Raw genomic sequence first — 26169 nt, forward strand, 5'->3', positions numbered from 1 at the left:
CTCTGTGGAATTAATTATATAAAATATTTTCTGCCAGAACTTCTAGAATTTCTGATTATCCTAAATAAGTATAATTAACAAGAAGAAATCATACACACATGAAGATTGGTGAATATATAATTCACATTGATTTTGAAAGTCAGTGAGTGCTGTCAATATTTGAAATCCATTTTCACTTTCGGGGCTGAAGCAGGAGAATTTCTTGAACCCAGCAGGCTGAGGTTGCAGTGAGCCGAGACCATGTGTCACTGCACCCCAGCCTGGGTGACAGAGTGAGACTCTGTCTCAAAAAAAAAAAAAAAAAAAAATCAGTTTTCTCTCTCTACTGACATGGATAGCAGCTCCCTTAGACAATCACGTAAATTATTGAGGCACACTTGTTTCTCTTGAGGTCACAAAAAAAAAAAAAAAAAAAAAAAAAAAAAAATGAAAGAGTGCTTAGTTTTCTTGGGATTCCCACTGCTTTCATGACCTTTCATCCTATCCCAAAAGACTTTAGGCACATTTTTCCCAACACTATCCCTTAGTCATAGGATGTATAGAGTCTTGGAAGCAAAGAGAAAAATTATTAAGCAGAACTTTCATCTTCCCTCTTTTCCATTTTCTTTTCTCTTCAGGCAGCATTTTAAGCATTTTCTCCTAATCGTTTCTTCGTCTAAGAAATGTAATTACATTCAAATACAATAATATCTATCTCTAATATTTCTTCCTGTAGCAATCTAATGCATTCAAAGTTATTTGATAACTATGAGAAGAGTTGATACGTGTAAGTATCATACTCTTTTCCCCTTCACAAAATATTCATTTAACCAAAAGGCTTCATTCATTCTACATGGAGGTAATTTTGTGCAACTTCCTAAGTTTATAAATGAGAAAAGAGAAATGGCTTGCTGAAAGTCATACACTTTTTTTTTTTTTTTTTTTTTTTTAACACTTAAAGCCATAATTAAGCCACATGCCTCGCAATTGAGGTCAATGCTGTTTTCTTCTTGCTCCCACAGGGCTGATGCATTTCTTTTCTCACATCATGACCTTAACACCTCTCCTCTGCATTCAAGACAATGACACACTCTGCTCTTCCTCCCAAAAGTTCCCTGATTGAGAGTTTGAACATTAGTTTACAGCTTATCAATGAGAAGTCAGAATTTTAACTCCTGCCTGCATGTCTATCAATTGTAAATTTTTGACAAATTTAAGGGATAAATAAATGCATTATCTGAAAAGGCAATGGTTCAGTTCTCCAGCTAATGCAATCTTGTTCCTCTTCCCTGACGCTCTTTTCCTCTCATATCTATTGCTCATCTGGAATTCTGGCCTGATGTTCCCTCAGTACATTGTAATATAATAAAATGCATATTATAGTACACCTTTAATAGTTTAGAGGAAATAAGACTTTCCAGATATTGGTTTCTCATGTGAAGCTAAATATTTGTTTCTAGGAAAATATATCCTATGACATTAAGACAGTTCTGCCCTGATTTTCTGAATATCACACTGCTAGGTGATCTCCCTACTATTCCTAGGCAAACCTTCAACTCATGAACATTTTTGCCTTACCTAGGCAAAATTATAAGACAGATTATTGAAAAATGAAATACAAGAATATTAAGGCTTGCATTTTGTTAACTGCATTCTATCAAGCCAAAACAGAAGTAAAATATATATTTTCCAAATACCAAAGTTTCTGTCACCTCCCATACTATTGAGAAAAAATATTTCAATGGAAATTTCTATGTGTTTTCCTTTGATGTCCTGTTTTATCATTCAAAGGCTGAATGATAGAGGTTTCCAGAGATTTGGAGCAAGTGACTCACCTTGGATCATGACTAAGGGAAACTGCGTTATCTAAGGAGCCAAACCCTTTTTACCCAGATCAGAAACGTGTAGAGCAGCTTACATTCTGTCAGTTTTGTGGTGGTGGCTGTTGTTTTGGGGAGCAGGGAAGTACTCTCCTGGCTGAAATACAAGAAAAAGAAGAGTAGAGAAAATGTTTTATTCTCTCCTTCCTTGCCTTGGTGTGTGCTATATTCAACTGAAAACATCAATATAAGAGGGAAGAACCCTGTGCAAAATCACTGCAGATATACGCCTACCATCTTCTATTGACTATACTAAGGTTGATGCCCTAGTTGGTTCATATAAATGCCACAGGAATTATGCAACATGGTCCTGACAGAGAGCAATTTCACCCTGAATTAATTTTAGCTGCAGTCTCACATTCCACTGCGTATCAGAGCAGACATCTTGTGAGTGTGGAGATCTGGATTTTTAACAATTGCCCACAAGAAGTTCCGTTACAGGTAGTATGTGTTGAAAAATAATGTTCTAAGAAGTAAACATCACAAGGCCAGCAAAGTAATACACAAATTTAGATTTCTAATGTTGCCCATATGAGTTAGGATAATAACATCTAATATTACGTAGCATTTATTATGTGCTAGGCACTGTTTTAATTGCATGGTATATGAAATCATTTATTCTTCAGAAAAATCTCAGGGAATAGGTACTATTATTACCATTGCTATCACAGAGAAAAGATTATCAAGTTATTAGGATTAAAGTAATTTATCTGAGGTCAAATGGTTAGTCCAGGCTGAAATTTTATCCAAGACAAGATGGCACTAGAGATCATATTTTTGTTGATGATATTATACTCTCACTTACATGCCAATCACTGAATCTAGCTGTATGAACTTTGACTATTCTCCAACTGGTTACCTTCTTTGTAACTGCTCTGTCCCATATACTTTGAATAGTTTCTTAACTTGCAGTATCTTTTCAGAAATAGCTTTCAAATCCTTACTACTTTTAACCTTGCTTTAATGCTGTGTGTGATTTATTCTTTCACACAGACAGGACAGGCACAAAGAACGCCTGAGCTGCGATGTAACACGTGCAGTTACATCAGTCTGTGGAGGTGGGTCAGGCGTTTTCCCAAGCAACAAGTAATGACATTGTGGTGGCAGGTTTGTTTACATCATCTATGAGTAAATCTAAAACTAAAAGTCGGTCATCCTTTCTGTTTGAACTCTCAGTTGCAAAGGACAGATTCACTCTATCAAGATGGAGAATAATAATGCCCATGTAAGAGTGAGGTGATTCCGGCTGGGTGCGGTGGCTCACGCCTGTAATCCCAGTACTTTGGGAGGCCAAAGTGGGAGGATCACCAGGTCAGGAGATGGAGACCAACCTGGCGAACATGGTGAAACCCCGTCTCTACTAAAAATACAAAAAAAAAAAATTAGCCAGGTGTGGTGGCGGGCGCCTGTAGTCCCAGCTACTCGGGAGGCTGAGGCAGGAGAATGGCGTGAACCTGGGAGGCGGAGCTTGCAGTGAGCAGAGATCACGCCACTGCACTCCAGCCTGGGAGACAGAGTGAGACTCCGTCAAAAAAAAAAAAGAAAAGAAAAGAAAAGAAAAAGAGTGAGGTGATCCCAGGCAAAAGAAGAATGGTAAATTTAGAGTCATTAAAAATGATCAAGTGCCCCAGCAAGGTATTAAGAATATCTGTAGCACAATGTCCAGAGAACATAAACATTTGAAATTAAAATATTAATTAAAAGGTAAGACAAAGGCAAATATGTAATAGCTGTTGAAATTTTTTGAAGTGATTTTTTTTCATGTCCTTAAAAAGTAAAGTGAGAGAGGAAAAGGTTTGTGCCAACATCAGTCAAAGGGTATGAAAGAAAACCAAAGCAGTCACTTTCCCAATATTACTGCCTTCATATTTATGATAATGTGAGTCATTTATTATCTGTCTCAGTGCTGCTCAAGACACTGGATCACATTTATTAAAACGTTTACTATCACATTGCTTACAGTAAATCTATGTTTTTTAAATAGAGAATAGTTCTGAAGAAGGGATAGAAATATGTGAGTGATGAATTGCTATATATGAAGATTGTTTGCCAAATCTTAATAAAATTTAGAGAAAAGCATATTACAAATAACATATGGTCTCATAATTTAATAAATTACATGAGTAATGACATTTACAGGATAATAAATCAGTGACTATGCAATTAAATCTGATATATCTTTTACTTAATTTTATTTTTTATTGATATGTAATAGGTGTACATATTTTAAGGGTATATGTGATAATTCAATACATTCATAAATTTGGAAAAATCAAATCAGTGTACCTGGGATATCCATTATCTTATGTATGTCTTTATGCTGGAGACATTCACATTGGAATTATTCTCTTCTAGCTATTCTGAAATGCACAATGGATTATTATAAACTGCTGATCTATCAAGCTGCTGCTGATCACACTGCTGATCTATCAAACAGTAGGTCTTATTTCTTCAATCAAACTGTATATTTGTACCCATTTATCAACTTCTCTTAATGCAAACCTTCAAGACCTTTTGAGTTTTATTCAAACTAGAACATTGGATCCTTTGATTGGGTGATCATTTTGGCAAGCAGAGTAAGCTACTTAACGTAGAAGCTTAAGACTTAGTGGGCATGTGATCAGATTTCAGTAACATGTGAACAAAACATTGCCATTCTAAGGTGACTGGAAGGGACGTAATTGCAGACAGTGAAAGAACAGTTCAGGCTGATACCTGGAGAGATGGCAGCAGTTAATAGCTGGCATCTAATTCGGCAGTTGAGCTATAGAATGATCAGAAGTTTGAGCACTTATTTTGGGAGACTGAGGGGGGGATCTATAATTAGAATAAGTCAGATAGAATGAAAATAAGAATAAAGCAGACAATTAACCTGATTGATGTTTTCCACTGGGGTATATTGACTGGTTTTGGACAGAAAATGTAGAGACGCGTTACCTTTAACAAAACTCTCCTGTCCCGTTATTATACCTTACGGGTCATTAGGCCCTTTATAAAGTGAAGTGTGGACACAACAGAGGGTTTGCCGCTGAACTAACTTCGTTTCTCCTCACAAATGGATGGATCATAATAATGACCAATTTGTTTAGTTGACCAAGGGGAAAAAAATGTCAGCAAACACGTTACCCATATAGTAAAATACTTTTTACTTTTTAGGAAAGATTTTCCTATTCCCATGGTAATAACTGTTATCTCATTCTCGGCCACAAATTTGGAAAAGCAAAGGGTGACTAAGGAGGCTTTGTCTCATAGGTTTTGCTGTCTTATTTAAAGTATCAATGTCTTGGGGATGCCATCTTCTTAAGATTATACTGACATAGTTTATAGGTTTTCTATAAGGTCATATTACAATGCCAAAGCAAAGCCCTAGAATGAATGTTGATCTACAAATAGCTGATCCAGTTGGAGGAACACTTAACTCCTCGAAATTAATTGACTATTAAATCAGTTTACTCACTTTACTTATTTTTCTTTTAATTTCATTAAGTAGAAATAAGTGTTTAAATTTACCAAATTTTATTCATAACATGAGGGAAAATACCAATTGGTCTGAGGATCACCCTAAATCAGTTTCTACAAATCCTCTTATAGACATGTTAGGGTTTGGTTGGCTAAAATCAAGGTTGCCTGCAATTTTGAGAGCCCTTTGATGCTCTTGTCTCCTATGCATCCTTAACAAATGTGGCTGCTCCCATGTTCCAGCTTTTCCAGTGTCATTTGAGGATTCTATGAGACCTGTGAACATGAATAGGTAATCCTCAGAAGTAGGAAAAGAAACAAAATAAAATGTTTGTAACTATCTTTTATGATTGGCATGTACAAATTAAATAATGAGTTTCTTTCTTCAGTCAAATTGGCAATGTGCTTGTGTATTTTAACTTTTACTTAATATCCAGTAACAGATACATGGAAAAATATCTAAATGTTAATAAGGATGAAAGTGCTTACTTAATTTATAGCTCCATCATCCTGTGAAGCTAGGCAGGCTTAAAAAAGAATGATTTTGAGTTATAAGGCCCTAAGAAGATGGGCAAGGTATAGTAATTTTTAAAACCTTAACAATAGACACCACAATGTATGGGAAATTGTGAGTCATCTTTAATGTTAATGTTAGAAAAATACGAACAAACGACAGACATACATTCTTAATGGCAAAATCATATTCAGAAGGATTCATACAACTGTAATAGGAGTGACTATCTAGGAGTGGTAATAAATGAGAGATTTAGAGTAGGATTCTGTGTGTGTGTGTGTGAGTGTGTGTGTGTGTTTGAGAGAGATAATTATATTTTTATATAATTATTACAAGTTTATATAATAAACCTACATATTATATATAAAAACATATATTATATATATACGTGACAATCTTTTGGTTTTGGGTGTGTATTGTATGTGACTTCTATCATTTCTACTGAGGCTTTGACTCAAAGTAGGAGAAAAATAAGTCATTTTTTGTTTCTGAATCCAGGAAAATACTGAAGTCTCATAAGGGATGTAAGTCATATTTTCAATGAATGCCAGTTAGCATGTTTTACAAAAAGGGTTTGATATATATGTCTCTGCTGTCAAGTCTGCCGGTAGTTACAATGTGGATTCTTTACATCATGGAGCTTTTCGGGTCCTGGTGGTTTTGCAGATGCCTCTGCAATCTCTGGTGACATCTTGAGTTCCATTAGGCACTCTAATTCCTTAAATAAGTTTCCCTTTGTGGTTTTAGCTGATTAGAGTAGAAATCAAACACTTGCATACAGATAATTGCTAATGAAGAATTTTATTACTTGGTCTTTCTCTGTGACACAAACCTAGACATATATAGGTATATATATATATATTTTTTATGGCAGATGTTGCAAACTAACGGGGTTTTCCTGCAAAGACTGCCTGATGCAAAATTATAATAATAGCTATCGTTTGTTAAATATTAAATACACTTCAAGCTTCTTACCATTGTTGTCACTAATTTTCTTAACAATCCTGTGACTAAGGTATTTTCCTTCCTCTCTCATTCGTTTCCCTCCACTTCGCTCCTTCTTCTCCCATTCTTCCTCCCTCCTTCCCTTCCTTCCTTCCAAATACTTCCTGTCAAATTAGCATTACTCTACCATCTCAGATCATATTTATTTCCTGGACTACAGCCTCCAATGAACCTAGTTATCGATACCACGCACTTGACAATAAACATGCACTGGCTGTCTTATGACGCTTCTTCAACTGTTTTATTGAACCATTCTACTCTGCTTATCCTGGCACATAACTTCAAGTGTTGTGGTATGGCTTGTTTTTTTAAATTTCATACTTTATTGCTTAATCGATAAAATTTTACCTTTCATTTTAAGTATTATATAAATTTGAAAATGCCTTGCCGTATATTAGTATGTTTCACCTTCACAACAGATCCATAAAATAGTGTTGGATGTATGTCATTCTCCCCTTTTGGGAGGTTTTGAAAATGAAATAAATAATTTAAACCCACACAGAAGAGTATGAAATAATATCTATAATTGTTGCCTTAGCATGACCTTTAACATCATAATATTAAATTTTAACTGTGCAGTATTTTTGGAATTTTAAGCAGTGAAATGTACATGTTCACCTTCGTTTTCTCTTTGAATAAATGCATATGTATTATGCAAGGATTACTAGCTCTGTTTTCCTCCTAATAGTGTGTATAATATGAAAATATCATGGATAATTATCAATAATTATAATAATTATTACCATAATTTAACTATCTATGCAGTGGTTATCAACATGGATAGGACTATTTTTAAGCATAATTGCTCTCCTTTGTAATCCTACATATTTTATTTTGTGCATTTAAGAATATTATTCTGAGATGAGGTCTCTAGGCTTCACTACTGCGTATCAGCCTATGACACAGAAAGTGAGAGCCAGTGTTCTGTATGATTTGTAGCACTGAACACAGGTTCTACAATTTTCAAATAACTAAATGCATGCAGAAATGCACAAATAAACTTTACATACTAAGTCAAATTACTTATTTTACAAAAAATATTTTACTTAATAGCCTTTGAGATTTGATTAGAACCAATTTATATTTTAATACACAATTTACACTTTTCTATTCTATGTACCGTTTGAACAAGGCGAGCTCACATTCAAAGGGAGGTCATATTCATGGTAAAGAGAAAGATTTTCTCAGAAAACCAAAGTCCTAGCTTCAGGGTCTATCTCCTTGAGTAAAACAGTTAACTCCTTTAACTTCATCTTCCTCATAACTGACATAGTAATCCATTCATTCACTCCAACAACAAATATTTATTAATAATTGCCTATTATATGTCATAAGCTGTGCTAATGGGACATAATAATGCCTTGCCCTTCATGAGAGGTCGTTGTGAGAATCAAATGAAAATGTATGTGAAAAGTAACTTATAAAATTTAATAGGCTACAAATGCAAGAAACATGTCTAATGCCCTACACAATTTTAAATTGCTTTCTGAAATAGAGAGAATGGAATTATATTCAGCTAAGCTTTAATATTCAGAGAATTTTATTGAATTATAATTCTTGGAAATTGCTTTTTATATTGTAACTTTCTAAAATGTATTATCCATTTTACATTTTATCAGAATACCAGATTTCCTACCACACTATATAATCAAGAATTATTTATCGGAAGTTTTTTATACACTGTGTATGTATGTGCGTGTCTGTGCGTGTATGTCTGTGTCTGTGCGTGTGTGTATGTGTGTGTGTGTCTGTCTTTGGGTTGAGGATGTTCAAGTTATCTCATTAGCATTTTCAATTGTGAGAAACTTTACTTAGAAGCTTGTTATTGCATCTCTAAATATATACAAGTTTTTATGATATCATTATTATTTAAATGTCCTCTTTTATCCCCCAATTGAAAATTACTGCCCTTCACATAGTTACTTTGTGCTTGATAGTCATAATTAACCTGTCTGTGGCCTTGCAGCTATGTCTATAGAAGACATTCATAAAACAGGCATCTGCTTTATGGTATCCATATTATTTTTTCCATTCTGTCTAATATGAAAACACCATGGACTTATTTCTAGGTCAAGCCTCACCAGAGTTCAAGAGGTTTGTTTTATAGCATTTAACCTTTTTGGAAAAAAATATACATTTATATATGTTTAATTCAACACTAAACAAGCATTTATCGATACTTATTTTTATGTCCAGAACTATTTTAAGTGTTGCCAGAATAACGAAATATGATCAGCATATGGTTCTATTAGATTAAAAAAGAAAAGCATACTGTGGTTAAACTGTCAAGTTTTGATGAGGTGATCAATGTGAATTTTCTCCATTTTTCATGGAGAAAACTAGGATTGAATTAATCTTTAAAGATATTAGAGTTGGGGTAGTAGTGCAATAGATTATATGTGTGTTTTGTTTGTTTGTTTGTTTTTCACAAATATTAGTTACACCTCCTTAGGAGATAATCATAATTTCTTGTTCCACCGGCTCCAAGTATGGCAATTAGATTTGCTCTGAATAATGAAATGTGAGCAAAAGTAACATGTGTTACCTATGGAAAAGTTTTTAGGGCTAGTACGAGGGTACTCATGATTCCTCCTTTTTTTTGTCATGAGAGTGGCAAGGCAGTAGAAAGAGGCTACTTCTGGATTTTGACTTGCAAACCAGTTTGGAGTTTAGGTTGGAGAATGTATGAAGCAGAGTCAAAGCTGACCCATGTTATTCATGTGTCACTGGCGAAAAATAAAAATTTGCTATTGTTAGCCACTGAAATGTTGAGGTGATGTATGACTTCAGCATAACCTGTCTCTCCCAAGTGATGCTAACAAATTGACTTCTTGGGGGCTTTTAATTGCATTTCAAACCCCTTTGTTAGTACTAGCCCATAGATGGTGTTCACTTACTGTTGAATAAATTAAAAATATGTAATAATTTTAAGTGAAACGTACTAAACGTCGGGAATGCAACTTAAGAAGAAAAAATAATAATACTGCTGGTCATTAAATTACTAATTATCTCATTGACAATCAGACATATATATCTCCATCTGTAGCATCGTGTAATAACTGGAGTGACAGAGGCATGTACAAAGAATATAAGTTTCTAAGAAAGGAGTGCTTAATTCAGAATGGAGCCGGTGTTGCTTTATTCCCCTCTGCCCATCCGTTACCAATACCCCTCTCTGCTTTACCCACTTGTTTCCAGGGAAAGGGTTGCTGATAGTTTAATTGGCATATTAGTTTTCATTGTTTCTGTAATCGATTACCATAAACTTAGTGGCTAAAATAACAAAAATATACTCTATTACAGTTCTTTATAATAGAAGTCCAACACAGGTCTTGATGAGTTAAAATCAAGGTGTTGGTAGGGCTATGGTTTTTTTTTTTGTTTGTTTGTTTGTTCTGTTTTGTTTTCTGTAGGATCTGGGAAATAATTCACTTTCTTGTCTTCTCCAGCTTCTAGAGGCTACCCACATTCCTTGCCTCATGGATGCTTCCTGCATCTTCAAAGTCAACTATGGCAGGTCAAGTCACTTACACACTGTATCAAAACTTTGACCTTTCCTTCTTCCTCCGTCTTCTACTTTTAAGAACACTGATGATCACATTGAGCCTACCCACACAATCCAGAATAATGTCTCTATTTTGACCTCAGCTGATTAGCAGCCTTAATTCTATATGCAGCTCATTTTTCTTTGCCAAGTAAGGTAACAAATGCACAGGTTCCAGAAATTAGGACTTGGATATCTTTGCAGGTAGCTATTATTCTGCGTACGACCATTACCACCCAGTGAGGTTCATTGGACTAGATGTGGTTAACAGGCTAAACTTAAATGTCTTAAAATACAAATATGCCCTCTCTGATTCCTGGTTCAGACTTGGGTCAGGACAGCTTGCCAAGGCAGCCAAGTCATTCTCTAGACTTTGCACCACTGCAAGTGTCCAAGAAAATGAATTCACTTGGAGCCTTCTCTTTGTGCTCTCTGTTCTCTCTGTAGGCATACATACCCCAGCAGTTCTCATGAGGTAGATCATGAGAGAGAAATTAGAATCATAACTCGAGACTAATCTCTAAGTTACATCTATCAATTACATATTTATCAAAAAGTTCTGATTCAGACATGAGACTCTAGCTTAGTTGTTTATAAAATGGTAATCTGTGTCTCATTCTTCCATTGTTTCTCAAAAGTGCATTCTTTGAGAACCCAGATGCGATGAAATTCTGGCAGTAAAATTAGATAAAGAAGAATGGAACATTGACTTATGCTACTGTTATTCCTGGGAGAAATTTATTATTTTCTGATCACCCTAAGAGGATACTTGGAAGTTAGTTGATTTTAGTGCTGACATCAGGTGAGAAGGAATCCATTTCCAGATTACTACGATGGTCCAAAATGAAAGCCACTGGAGACTCAGTGGTTTCATAACATCAACTAGAACTGAGGTGAGGATATTTAAGGCACCAGATAGGGTATAATAATTAGGACCAAATTAATTATGGAGACTGCATTTTCTCTGTACATCTCATTGTAGTGAGAATAAATGTACAATCTGAATACGTTATGTTAGCTGCATATGTATGCTGCCTTTCCCAAACTTAACCAAAATAACCTTTACTAAGACAGATTTGAGTTTTGGAAAATGGCAATTTTCTAGGGTCTTAGTAATATCCCAGAGTGGGACACTAAAGTTAAGTGTATTTACTGAGATTTTACATCTGGTTTAACGCAGTTCTCTCAGTGCAAGGGCTTGGTTAGGATTGAAGAAAGGCCATAATATAATAACTTAACATATATGAACAGAGTAAGGCAAGGATTCTGGAGTAATGGTTTCAAAGATTCTTTGGCATAAATCATAGTTTGAGACTTTCTCTTGTAGATTTGATGAGTATTTTAAGAGGTTTCTTAAATGTAAAATAAAGATGCATGCAGCTCTAACTTCCTAGGCAAGAATCTCCTGAGATAAATAATAAAGAATAAATACATATTGATAAATAACAATGCCAGATTAAATGAACAAAAAGCAAACTGTCGGGATGATCTCTGTTCTCATGATAAAGAAACATGGCAGGGACAACATAACTCAGCATATATAAAGTCACTCAATAAATCATTGAATCAGGACAACATCTCAATATTATTCAACATACAAGATGATCTCCAAAGACCACAAAATCCTTTGTGTTTCATTCAGCACCTAATTCCTCGAGTTATATCCCAAATGTGAGAAAAGTTACTGCAGATTTCTAAGATATTAAATGAGATAGCATATTGGAGTGAAATGAGTCTGTGATACATACCACTCAATTATTTTCCAACATCGTTGACAAACTTGTCCCAAGTTTCTAGAAAGAAGCAGCTACCAAGAAAGAGTGATATCATTCTTTGGGGACCTTAATGATGAAATATTAACTTTGATGGAGAGGGAATTTTCCAACTCACTGGAGTAGTGTGTGATCTAACGATTATAAGTCAATTCTCCATGATAAATAGTACATGTGGGGCTTAATACTTATGTGATGAGTTGATAGGTGCAACAAACCACCAAGGCACACGTTTACCTATGTAACAAACCTGCACATCCTGCACATTTCTCCCAGAAGTTTAAATTTAATTTAATTTAATTTAATTTTAAATAAGAAACACACACCCACACACAAAAAGACTAAGATCAGCAATTACTACTGATTGAGTTCTTCAGGAACCAAAATCAGGAGCTGCACCAAACCATACATGAAGGAAATGTTAATGTACTATGTAAAGATGTTCATAAGGCACTCAGGATCCAGTTGAAGGTGAGAGTTTTTTTAAGGGTATAGGGATTCCAGATTCTGATGAATGTAGACTTGGTCTCTCTGGAATTATGTTCCTATCTACCTCGTTCTTCCGGGAATTTATATTTCTCCTTTCTTTCTCATAGCCCACAGGATTGCAGTGAGAAAAGCTATGGTAAATATAAACTACTATCTGTTGGCCACAGTTGAATAATCCAGGGACAGAAAGAGGGCACACTTTTGATCATTTAAGACATGTCCCTGAAAATGTTGGGTTTGGAATCAAGAAAATCAGGTAAAACTTTATTCATTCACTAAAGTTTACAGATTTAAATAATATTCCTTATAAAGTTTGGGGAAGCAAAATATATATCTTGAAGTTAAAGGAGGGAAGTTGAAGAAAGAGATAGGAGTAAAGAGATACAGTAATACTATATATCTCCTTATTCTTTTTTTTTTTTTTGAGATGGAGTATCACTGTCTCACCCAGGCTAGAATTCAGTAGCATGATTATGGCTCACAATAGCCTCCACTGCCCTTCCAAGTGACCTTTCCACCTCAGCCTTCTAAGTACTTGGGACCATAGGTGCCCACCACCATGCCCAGCTAATACACACATGGACACACACACACGCACGTGTGTATATTATATATGTGTATTTTATATATAATGTGTATTATATTTATAGCATGTATGTATTATATATGTATACATATAATTATTTGCAGAGATGGTCTGTCTATGTTGTATTATATAACGTGTATATTGTGTCTATAAAATGTATGTAATAGATATATAAAATCATTTGCAGAGACAAGGTCTCTCTATGTTGCCCATGCTGGTCTTGAACTAGTGAGCTCAAGCCATCCTCCTGCCTCAGTCTCCTAAAGTGCTGGGACACAGTTCTGAGCCACCACACCTGGCCGGGATTACACATCTAAATCAGTGGTTCTCAAACTTGTTAAAACACAAATTACTGGCCCCCACCTCCAGACCTTTTTATTTAGTAGATCTGTGAGAGGACTGAAGATTTGCATTTCTAACCAATTCTCAGGTGATGCAGATGCAGCTGGTACAAAAACAACAATGGACTGGAACCTCTGGTCTAGAGCAGTGGGGAAAAGATCAGATGTCACATGTAAAATAATTTCTTAGAAATAGGGCAAAAATGCATTTGCTATCAATCATGCACACTAGTGTGATTTTCTTCCTATTTTCAGATATTTAAATAGATTCAGTGTAACCAATAGTCAGGAAGAGTGATTTGGAGATAAAGAAGTTTCCAAGGTGGAAGGCTAGTGTGATTATCAAAAGAGGGAGGAGTTTTAAATCCGGTGGAAATTCAGTATTTTTTCGACATGAGGGATTGGGAATTCAGCATCTCCAGCTGCCACTAATTAAACCCCTAAGATAACTGCCAAATCTGTACTTGGCTTGTCACCCCGATTTAAAGAAAATGTCAATATGCTGAATATGGCAAAAGGGACATGGTTGCTGAAGTTCCCTAGTAACAATGTATTTGACAGTTATGAAACAGTTCAACTGACAGTTTCCAGTAATAGAGCTTTTGTGTCTGGAAGAATTGGAGGCCAGAGCTAAATGTGGCACACATGTAACATGTTATATTTTTGACAAAACAGTTGTAATTTAATAGGTATTTAAAAGAAATTACAATCTCTGTGTCTTAGCTGAACTAGAAATAAAAAGCATCCACATGAAGGACATCGACAAGATAGACAGCAATTTCCACAAAAATAATTGACCCCTATGATTCAGATATTTAAAATGAAATCCTAACAATGTCTTCTTCCATTATGGAAGATTGATTTGAATAATGGGATTTGAGTAATTCCATTTGGATCAGTTGAAATGACTGCAGTGCTGAAAAAAAGTTACACACCGACACAAATGAATTTGAGATCTGAGGGATCTGCAGTTTTCAGTAAAGAAGAATCTAAATTTTTTAAAAGGCTTTTTAAAAAAAATCACATATGGAAGATCTCCAATAATGAAATTCCATGGTCGCATGCAAAACTTAGCATGCCTTAAAACTAAGTTCTTCTTTCCATATTATATAAATCTTTACTAATAAATTTTAAGACTTTCTTCCCTGGGTTTTTTTTTTACTGCACATGGCATGGTATAATTGAGAAACAAATGCAGTCATTAACTTAGACACCAGATAACCCCAGTATCTATCTACCTTAAACTGAAAACAGATAAATTGGGAATACTAATAATTAATTAGACCAATCTCAATGGATTTTTTTTTGTAATTGGAGAGTATGACAGTGGCAGTCTATTCCATCTACATAGAATGTTCTAATTATTCACTGATTTTTCACTCTGAACTTAACATCTTCTTATGATAGTTGGAATGGAAAACATTCACACACTTTGGAACATTTTATGAAACAACATTAGGAAACAGATTCAAAATAATTGATAACATAAAATACCACAAATTAAGAATAAACAGATGAAAATATAGAACTTTAGTATCACTGATATTCCATATATTTAAAATTTTAACAAAATTATTTCACTGGTCCAGCAAAACTATTTTTGTGGTATAATTTACACAAAAAATGCTGTGTAGATTTTAGTTCAGAATTTGATAGGATTTGAGAAATCTGAACACCCATGTACTTACTGTCCTAATCTAGATATGGGACACTCAGAACACTCAGAAAGTTTGTTACTTTCATTAAAACAGTCAATTATCTTTTATAGATTCTTAAAAGACAAGAGAATTTTTTTATTTAGCTACATTTTACCATTTCCATTGCACCTAATAATTTGCATCGATCCAGATTTCCACTGGGTATTTTCTTTCTGACTGAAAAAAAAAAAATGCTTTTATATTCTTTGGCGTAGAGGTCTGCCTTGATTAATTCTTCCAGCTGTTGTATTTCAGAAAGGTACTCATTTCACCCTTATTTTTGAAAGGTATTTTTTTCTAGGCATAAAATTCTAAGTTGGCAGTTTTATCCTCTGGTACCTTAAAAGTAGTGCTCCACTGTTTTGTGGGCTGCATTTTTTTTTTTTTTTTTGACCAGAAGTCTTCTGCTATTGTTATATTTTTTTCCCGTGTATGTAATGTGTCCTTTCCTATTGCTTTTAAAATTGTCTCATTCTCAATGGTTTTGAGAAACTTGACTATGATATATCTTAATGTAGTTTTCTTCATATTGTTTTGTAATTGAGATTTGGATTGTTGAGCTCCTTGGGTCTGTACGTTTATATATTTCAGCAAATTAGAACAATTTTGGTCATTATTTCTCAAAGACTAGGCCACCCCCATCATTTCTATCCTTTGGGGTCTCCAATTACTATAAACATATATTAAGCCATTGAAAGTTGTCTCATAGTTCACTGATGCACTGTTAATTTACTACGGTGTTATCTATTTTTATTTTTCTCCCCTTTGTATGTTTCATTTTGGGTCATTTCTATTGCTGTCAGTACAGGCGCACTTCTGCAATGTGTATGTTGTTGTTAATTCCATATGGGGTATTTTTCATATCGGACTTTTTTGTTGTTGTTTATTCTAGATGTTTAATTTTGCTTTTTAAATTTTTTACTTCTCCCTTTAACATGCTCATATATTCGCTATCTGGTAGAATATACAGAGTTACAATAAGTTTTTTTTTTATTATACTTGTGTACTAATTCTAACATCTATGTTATTTCTGAAACTATATCTTTTTGTGGATTTATTTATAATAATTCATATTTTTATGCTTCTTTGTATGCCTGGTAATTTTTCTAAGATGTTGAATATTGTATTTATCATGCTTAGTGCTAGATACTTAAGTGCTCTGTAAATATTTCTTAGCTTTGTTTTAGGACACAGTTAAGTCAATGGAAAGGTTTGGTATTTCCAAGTCTTGTTTCTAAGCTTGTTTTCAGAGAGCTATTAGTGTAGAGCTAATTTTTCCAAACTACTGAGGCCATACTTTTCTGAATATCCTGTCTAATATTCAATCCACTCTAAGTTTGTTTTTTTCCATTTTGGCAGGTAGAAATACAAACTATTTGTAGCTCTGTTTGAGCTCTGAGAAATTTTCTTTTTCTTTCTTTCTTTTTTTTTTTTTTTTTTGTGGGGATGACAGAGTGAGGTTGGAGAGCAGTGGCATGATCTTGGCTCACTGCAACCTCTGCCGCCTGACTTCAAGTCATTCTCCTGCCTTGGCCTCCTGAGTAGCTGGGATTACAGGCTCCTGCCACCGTGCCTGGCTAATTTTTGTAGGTTTTTAGTAGAGACGGGGTTTCACCATCTTGGCCAGGCTGGTCTTGAACTCCTGATGTTGTGATCCACCTGCCTAGGCGAAATTTTCTATTTTATTATATATATTTAAAGTTTAAAATGTGGTATGTTGATGTACTTATCTTGATATAAATATACACAATGAAGTGATTGCTGTAGTCAAGCAAATTAAATACCCCTCATATCTCATATAGTTACCTTTATATCTTTTTCTTCTTGTGGTTAGTTTTTGATGGGTCTGTCTTCAACCTTGGGTAGTTTCTTTATATATATTTTTTCTGTGATTGGTCATCTGCTGAGGACTTGAAGGAAACCCGGTGTGATTTTCTGTATACAACTCTCTGCTCTCCATGCAGCCTCTCTTCTCTCCTATAATTTGCCCTGGAAATTCTAACTGGCCTCCCAAATTCACAATTCTGTCTCTTCAACATAAGACTGGGTTTAGGTACCCCCTAAACCCGGTAATGCATTGTAGCTTAGAAATTCTTGACAAGTAAAACACTGGGGCAATTATAGGGCTATTTTGTTTGTCTGTTTTTCTCTGTGTTAACTTTCCTGTGCTGGCTGTTGTCCAATATCTGTAAACTGTTGTTTCACATATTATGTCTGGGTCACTCGTTGTTTAAGGCAGGAGTACAAAATCCATTCATTTTACTCCATCTTGGTCAAAAGCTAAGGGTGCAATAGATCAGTCAATAAAGTATAAATATCTAACTTAGCAACTCAAAATATTCGATGTCATCAATGGAACATTTAAACAGAGACCTCATTGTTAAATTCTTTTGCATGAGTTTTCTCTGCAGTTGAGATCAAATTGTGAAAATTTACCTGTGTTTTTTCCTGTTATATAGTTAGTGTCCATAAAGAAATCTAATTTTCAATAATCACTGGATGATCAATTTTTGTATAAAATAGATTGATGTTACAACAGTAATGGCAAGCCTTTACATTATATGCAAACATACATGCATTTTCATCTTGATATCTCAATTTGCCTCTTGAAATATAGAGAAAGACATGGAAGACAAAATGCTGTGAATCGAGTAAAAGTTAAAAGAGAAAACACACTTCAATGTAAGATGAAAAGTGTTATTTCTGCTGAATCTAACACATTGAGGTTACTTAGGAATATATTTCGAAAAGAGACATAAATAAAGATAACTATTTAAGGAGAATATCTATGACAATTGTTTCTGAAAATATATTATTTCATACAATGGCAACTTTAATTCATATCAGAAACAATGATTTGTTGAAAAACTTCAACAAAGCTAGATTGAAGATATTTCTGACCTTGTGGTTCATAAAAGAATAGCATCTATTAAATATACTAATTTAGATTTGGGTTCTAATGCAGATTTCAGAATTTCTAAGAAAATGTATGTGTGAACTCTTTCTGAGAGACTAAATGGATTTATTTGAAGGTAAATTAGAAAATGTAGTAAAATATGTTTTCCCATGTATATTTTTGGTGTTTAATTTGTAAAACCAATTAATTACACTTTGAGAATATTCAAAACTAAATTTAAAAAGTAGATACATGCTTTGAAAACTGACAATGTTAAAATCATCATCCTAGACTAGCTTTGTTTCAAAAGCAAACTAGTTTCCCAGGTTATACCAGCCTGGAGTTAAATGTGGGAATGATATTCCTAATCAAATTGTTTTTCTATGGTTCTGTTTTTAATGATTAATTTCCTCACTTCACCTTACAGTTCTGGTATTAGGCTTTGTTAGTGTATTATAATTTCTAGTATTTGATTTGCATTGGCCATGGGTTAATCAAAGAAAATACACTACTATTAAAATTAAATATACCACAACATCTGTAGTCTCTTCCATAACTGACTTGTAGGTGCATGTTACAGAAGGTATCTAAACACCTAATGAAGTGAAAGGAAGGAGGAGAGAAAGGAAGGAACAAAGGAAGAGGAAAAAGAAAAGAGAAAAATATGAACTGGGAAGCAATCAAAAGCTGGCAATTTTCTTTGACACCTTCCTGTGTCTATTTTCACATCTATTTCAATCTTTTCTTTCATCAAAACAATTTTCTAAGGTCTCTCTGTCCACATATTTTAAATGTCCTTCAGTTTCATCAGCAAACAGAAGATTATTAGTTGTCTCTGATCCCCAATTTTATTATCCCTTTAATAAATCTGGATCATATGTTTACTCCTGGTGTAAGCAAGTAGACAGAGTTGAGGAAACAGTAGTACTTCGTGAACAGAGTGATTGGCAACCCTAAGGAAGGAGAAAGATATTCTCACAGAAAAGAGTTATGATAAGCTGGACAGAACTGCCAAAATATATCTACAGCACAGAAATGTCAATGAGAATCAGACTGGTCAACCTGTAAAACTTATAGAAAATAGCCATGCAAAATCCTGATTAAGAAAGAAAAACGTAACAACCCAAAAACATCACACTGGATCCTATTACTTTATCTATTCTCACTACAGTCCAGTGTAAACCCTCTGCTCAACCTCATATTTTAACTTCAATTCTTGCTTGCTTTAATATTTCTATTTTCCCCACATTCCTTTGTACTCAGCTATACAAATTATCTGTCATTTAATATTAATCTAAAGCTACTAAATTCCAATGAAGGCTTCCAAAAATTACAATCTGTATTGCACTTTGTCGATTATATATTATGCTATTTTTTTTTTCTCCAGGAAAAAGTCTTGCTTCTCTTATTTTCTTGAGAGCAGAGATTGTAATCCATACATTATTTTCTTCCCTCAAATGCTCAAATATAGTGAACACTCCTTATAAAAATGATTTTCCCAAATTGAGGCAAATTAGCTTCCAGAGATATTTATTAAACTTTCTTATATGTAAGGATATATGATAAACCTCATGAAAATCAGGTCCCAGAAAGTGTCTAAAGTGTCCTTCCCCCAGATTATTGTCCCTCCTACTTTAGATATCTACCTGCATAAGGGAATGACAATGTAACATAAAGTAAAACTCACTTTCTAAAGTCGATTTGATTAAAAGCTACACTTGGACAATTAAACAGAGGTCATAATTTACAAAGAGGAAAATGTAAATTTAAAATTCTACCTTGAAATTATTTCCTTCATCCAAAAACCCAGGCATCACACTGAATTAGTCACAATTCATTTTTTTCTCTTTGTACCAAGTTCAAATATAAAGTCATTCCTAATTTTAGTTAATAATTTATGCATCCACATAATTCAAGCATTTAAAAAAGATTAATTCCAGGACCATAAAGGAAATTGGAGATTTAATGTTAAACCTTAGCAGCTCAAACGTTTAAATGAGGGGAGAAAATATACTGACGACATTTACCAAAGCTTGGTCTATGTAAAGAAATGAAGTTAACCTTTTCATCTTACTGCAAGACCAAAGGTTGGTTGGTTCATTCTATCAGGATTCTGTCCTTACCCCTGATTTTTGCAACTGTCAAAGACTCAACAGTGCTATTGTGGATTTCAATTACAGAGCTAGTTACTGACAACTACAACATGTATGAAATTGTTATAATTCCGTAGAGTTAACACATCTATAAAATAAGGGTCCATCTCTTATGACCTACTTTAAAACTGCTATGGACTGAGTTGTGCCTCCTTCCTAAAACTCATATGTTGAAGCACTAACCTGAAATGTGACAGTACTTGGAGATGGCACTTGTGGAGGTAATTAAGACTAAATGAGGTGATAAGTGAGTAGTCTTCATCCTATGGAATCAGTGGCATTATAAGAAGAGAGGGAGAGAAATGTCGCTCTCCTGTATGTTACGAATACAGCTGGAAGGCAGCCATCTGCAAGCCAGGAAGAGGGTGCTCACCAGAACCCTACCATGCTAACAACCTGATCTGGGACTTCCAGCCTCTAGATATTTAAGAAATAAGTTTCTGTTGTTTAAGCTTCCCAGTCTTGAGTATTTTGTTATGGCAGACCAAGTTAATACAATAACTAATCTTGATTATTTGAAACAAGTGCACTATAATAAAACCATAACAATTGCAATACATTTATGTGTATGTGTTTGTGGGATACCAAATGGCATAAACACAATAAAAAGTTGTTGAGGAAAATAATTAAAGTGGGAAAAGTATGTAGCAAAAGTGAAGAATACTTATAATATTTAATGAAAATGAGGTAATATTAAGCTGTCTATGGTATTAACATAAATGAGATGAATTTAATATGTCTATGGGCTATTTTTGTAATAATCACAAAAGAAAAAGTAAATTCTAACCTAATATTATTTTGTCTTAAGTAAAGATAGATACTCCATTTTTTGTCTTTCATACTACCAAAGAACTATAAAGCTTTCCTCAAAATAACTTTATTTTTTTAAATTAAGTATGTCATGCGCAGAATGTCTCTTTTTTTTTTTTTTAAGGCTGAAGAGTATTCCATTTTATGTCTATATCACATATTTCCTTCATGCACTTGTCTGTAGATAGACACCTCTTTTACGTCTGGGCTATTGTGAATAATGCCACAATGAACATAGACGTGCCAATGTACCTTCCAGACACTGATTTCAGTTCTCTTGAATATATATTCAGACACTGATTGCTGGATCAAAGGGTGTGATAGTTTTATATTTTTAAGTTTTTAAGGAGCCCCCATATGGTTTTCTATAGCAGCTGTAACATCTGCAGTCCCAACAGTGTTTGAGGGTTCAAATTTCTCCATGGCTAACACTTGTTTTTTGTTTTATTTTCTTAATTGCCATCTTGACAGGAGTGAGGGGATATATCCTTGTGGAGGGTTTATTTGGATTTCTCTGAAGATTAGTGATATTTAACAAAAGAAAGAGTCTGAAAATAAATCCATGCACATATGGCCAACTGATCTTTGACAATGGTGCCAAATATACACAATGGGGAAAAGATGTCTCTTCAACAAATTGTGCTGAGAAAACTGGATCTCTATATAAAAAAGAATGAAATCGGGCCCTTATATATTACACGAAAGTTAAATCAAAATAAGTTAAAGACTTAAATGTAATTCCTGAGATTCTAAATCTCCTAAAAGAAAACACAGGGTAGTAAATGATGCTTTGATATATGTATATATTGTGCAATGGTTAAATCAGGCTAATTACCATACATATTACCTCACATACTTATTTTTGTGGTAAGAATACTTAACATCTATTCTCTTAGCAATTTTCAAGTATACAGTTTTATTATTGACTATAGTCACTACATTGAACTACAGAGCTCTTGAATTTATTTTTCCTAGTTAACTGAAATTTTGTATCCTTTGACAAACATATCTCAAATCCTTCCCCAGTCATAAATATATATATGATTTTGTCAATATAGAAAGAAATAAATGTTCAAGTTGAGGGCAAAATATCCAAAGTTTAAAATAAAAAGAAAAGAAAATAGGAAAAGCTTCATGACACTGGATTTGGCAGTGATTTTATGAATATGACACAAATGAAAAGGCAACAAAACAAAATAGACAAATGAGACTGTATCAAATTAAAAAGTGTTTACACAACAAAGGAACCAATCAACAGAGTGAAAAGGCAATCTATAGAATGGGAGGAAATATTTGAAAACTATATACACACAGTCCTGAATTATGATAAATTTGAATTATAATGCTTTTATTTTACAATAGTGTAAAAATTATGCCCATTCATAGAAACTATTTTTTGAGCACCCATACAAACATTGTATTTTCCACTTCCAGTATAGTATTTAACAAATTATATGAGATACTCAAAATTTTATTATAACATAGGCTACGTGTTAGATGATTTGGCCTAACTATAGGCTAATGTAAGTGTTCTGATCACATTGAAGGTAGGGGAGGCTAAGCTATGATGTTCTGTAGGTTCGACAATTAAATGCATTTTTGACTTACATTATCTTCAACTTATGATGAGTTTAGCTGGATGTAACCCTGTCATTAGTCCATGAGCATCTATATTGAATAAGGAGTTTATCTGCAAAATAAATAAGAAACACCCAAAACTCAATAGTTCAAAAAAAAAAAAAGGTTAATAACCTTATTGAAAAATAGGCTAAGTACTTGAACAGATGTGTCACCAAAGACGACATACAAATGATCAACAGGGGTAGAAGCCTTCAGTTTTGAAGCTAGGAAATAAAATATTTAACAATGAGGTTTTTCTGATGAAGAAATGGCCTTGATTCAGAATGAGTTTTAGAACAATGACTACTTAAGTATTTTACGGGGACTATGCTCTTCAGATAGAGCCACATCTGGACAAATTATTTTGATCTAGTCCTGATTTTGAGAGTTGCAGGAAAGGTTGGAAAAGCTTGAGTTTAGAAATAGTGATATCAAATATTGATCATTGGCATCAATTCTTAACTAGGATATAATTGTATGTAATATTTGAGACTAAAAAAAATCTAAGATTTATAATCTCAGAACTGTGGAAGAGAAGAATTACTTAGTGGCCACAATGAGAGAATAACCCAGAGGTAAGCACATAAAGAGTGATGATTGTGAGTTATTGTTCACAACATTATCCTTGCAATAATAACTGTTCAAATATGGACTGAACTACTCAGAAAAGTAGTCGGGTGTGATTAGCAGAGCCCATATTTTGGCTGGGACTTAAAACCCAAGGAATATTTATTAAATGACATATTATTGACTGGATTAGTGACTGAGTGATGAGGATTTTACATAGGAAGGTGACAGTTTAGACAGTAGGATGATTGTAGGCCAAGACAATACTTTAAATTCCCATTTTAACATGGTCTACAATTCAACCAGTTCTAAAACACCTTGTTAGATGCACAGAGATTTGCCTGCTAGTGATGTCATTACACAACCCTGTAATCTGCACAATTTTTTCAGCAATGTGGAGTACGGTTTCTAATTTCTCAAAATGAATGGAATAAATCCATTTAGTAGCTATTGGGAAAGTAAACGATGTATGTATATGTAAGTGTCCCCAAGATCCTGAATCTAGGAGATTCAATGGAAGGACTCATGGGACTCAGCATATAATAATACTTATGACAAGATTTATGAATGTGATTTAGTAAGGATACATGGCCAGATCATAAGGGCAAAATCAGAGGTGGAGCCTTGAAGAAATCATGTGCAGCTTTCCTTTTGCTGACTCCTTCCCATGACAGAACACACAGAGGACACTGTTCCCCAGCAACAGAAATGCAGTAACATGCTTTTGATGTTCCTGCCCAGGGAAGCTCATTAGAAACTCAGTTTCCAGAGTTTTTCTTGGGGTGAAATAGGTGTCCTCTACCTAGGGCATATCAAAATTCCAGACTCTCAAAAGGAAAGCAGGTATGAAGCAAAGAACACACATTATATGCAGAAACAGTTGGTGCACAGTGGGTTACTTTGTCAGTTTGTGAATGATGAGAATACTCCTAAAATCCAAGTTTCTAGATGTCAGCCAATGGCTAGCAAACAAGCCTTTTAAAGGATTCCAGTTTGGGGCCTGCTACCTGTTATGTTAACTCTTTTCTGCACAATGTATAAGGCAGATCTCAGGATTTTGGACAGAGTAAACATCTAATAAGTTTTGTCCTACCTCCTCAACTTCCCATCCATTCCTGCTCATCAGCTCAGTCAGGACCGCGGGTCAGCCAGTCCACACTGCCACTACCCTTCCCTGGACACCAATACTGCACCTCTGTTGGTACCCTAGAACATCAATACTGCTACATCTCTTGCCATCAAAATATTTTCCCCTCAGGTATTCCTTATATAATTGCCCCTAAATCAAAATTCTGGGTTTGGTTTTTCTGTGTCCTAATTTCAAGAGAGGCTATAGAAGTATCTGCATTTTCTTATTTTGTAGGGAGAGTTGGGTAAAGTTTACTGACAAGATTAATTCTTATCCAAATACAGCAAATATCTCTGATTTGGAATACATACACCACATGTGTCCCTTGCAATCACTTTCTGATACTAGACTGTTTGTTTTTTTTAAATGCAAGAGCCCCTGTATTACTTGAGTTTGTAAGGTAGAACTTCTAACTGTAGTTGGGGTGTGTTCTCATAAGAAATTTTAGTGTGGGGTTAGCCTTGAAATCTATTTACTTAAAAGAACTATAAGGTTCTGGAGGAGTTCAAGATTCTGTCAAAGCTTTACAAATACAATGCTTCACGTTTAGAAAATCCAGTTGAACCATGTTAGACTCCCAATCCATGCAAACTCTAACACAGTAAATTGCAGCAGTTAGATTCTTGTCTCAGGACTCACACTCCAAGGGTTGGTTGACTGCCTCCTTATCTGATGCTTCTCATCTGATCCTACTTATCTAAGAAAGAATCTGCCTCCAGCCTCACTAGAGTGGTTGTCAGAAATCTTTTCTTGCAGTTTTAAGAATTATATTGCTGCTGCCTTATGAGCTGCCATCCAGAAGACACTGTCATCTTTTAAGCTGCTCAAATTTCCATGCCATGGTCCTCATTTTTTCTGACAATATCACAATTTAGTCCTTCAAGGCCAGCAACAGGATTCCTCTGATTAAATCCTCCTCACACTGTGAGTGTGTCAGAGAAACCTCTCTACTTTTAAGGATTCATGTCAGTTGCACTCACTCAGTCAAGTTCCCCATTTTAAGGTCAACTGATTAGTAAATTTAACTGCATTTACAATATACTTTTGCCTCATAACTTATAATCACAAGTAAAATACCAGGTGGCAATGGTCATGGGAATCATCTTAGAATTCTGCCTAGCATCATCACCAATCAATGTTTTAGCATACCTATATCCCTAAATAATAATGTCCATGTTAAAGTTTGATGGTGTTATATCTCTAAATACTAAATATAAGCTTGTGTGTCAATCTGTAATACTTATTGATGATTCCATCCTAAAAGTGACTTAATATTTTCTCTCTACTCCATGTTCCTGCATTATATTATTGCAAATATAGACATATTATTGTAGTTATAGACTTAACTAGGAGTCATTTACTGAAAATACTTCATAATGTATACTCAAGCTAAACAGTGAAAAGAAAACTTCCAAATGTATTCTAAGCCCGGGATGCAAAAGACAAGGTTTAGTGATGACTAACCACTCACAGCAGATGAATCCATCATAAAAACAGATAAATGCGCCCATCAAAGTAACTGTGTAAACTAAATTATTATTTATTTCCCATCTCTATAATGTGATATATATACTGAAATAAACACACACACACACATATACTTATTTTTAAGTCAAGATATGCTAACATTTTCATGCAACACAACAATCTACTAATATTTTTTTAGCACAATGTCTTCAGAAAATGACTTACTAGGAGAAAACGGTACAAAGTAGTTGGGTGAGAATT

Source organism: Papio anubis, chromosome 14 (genome assembly GCF_008728515.1).
Source record: "Papio anubis isolate 15944 chromosome 14, Panubis1.0, whole genome shotgun sequence".
Classification (NCBI taxonomy): Eukaryota; Metazoa; Chordata; class Mammalia; order Primates; family Cercopithecidae; genus Papio; species Papio anubis.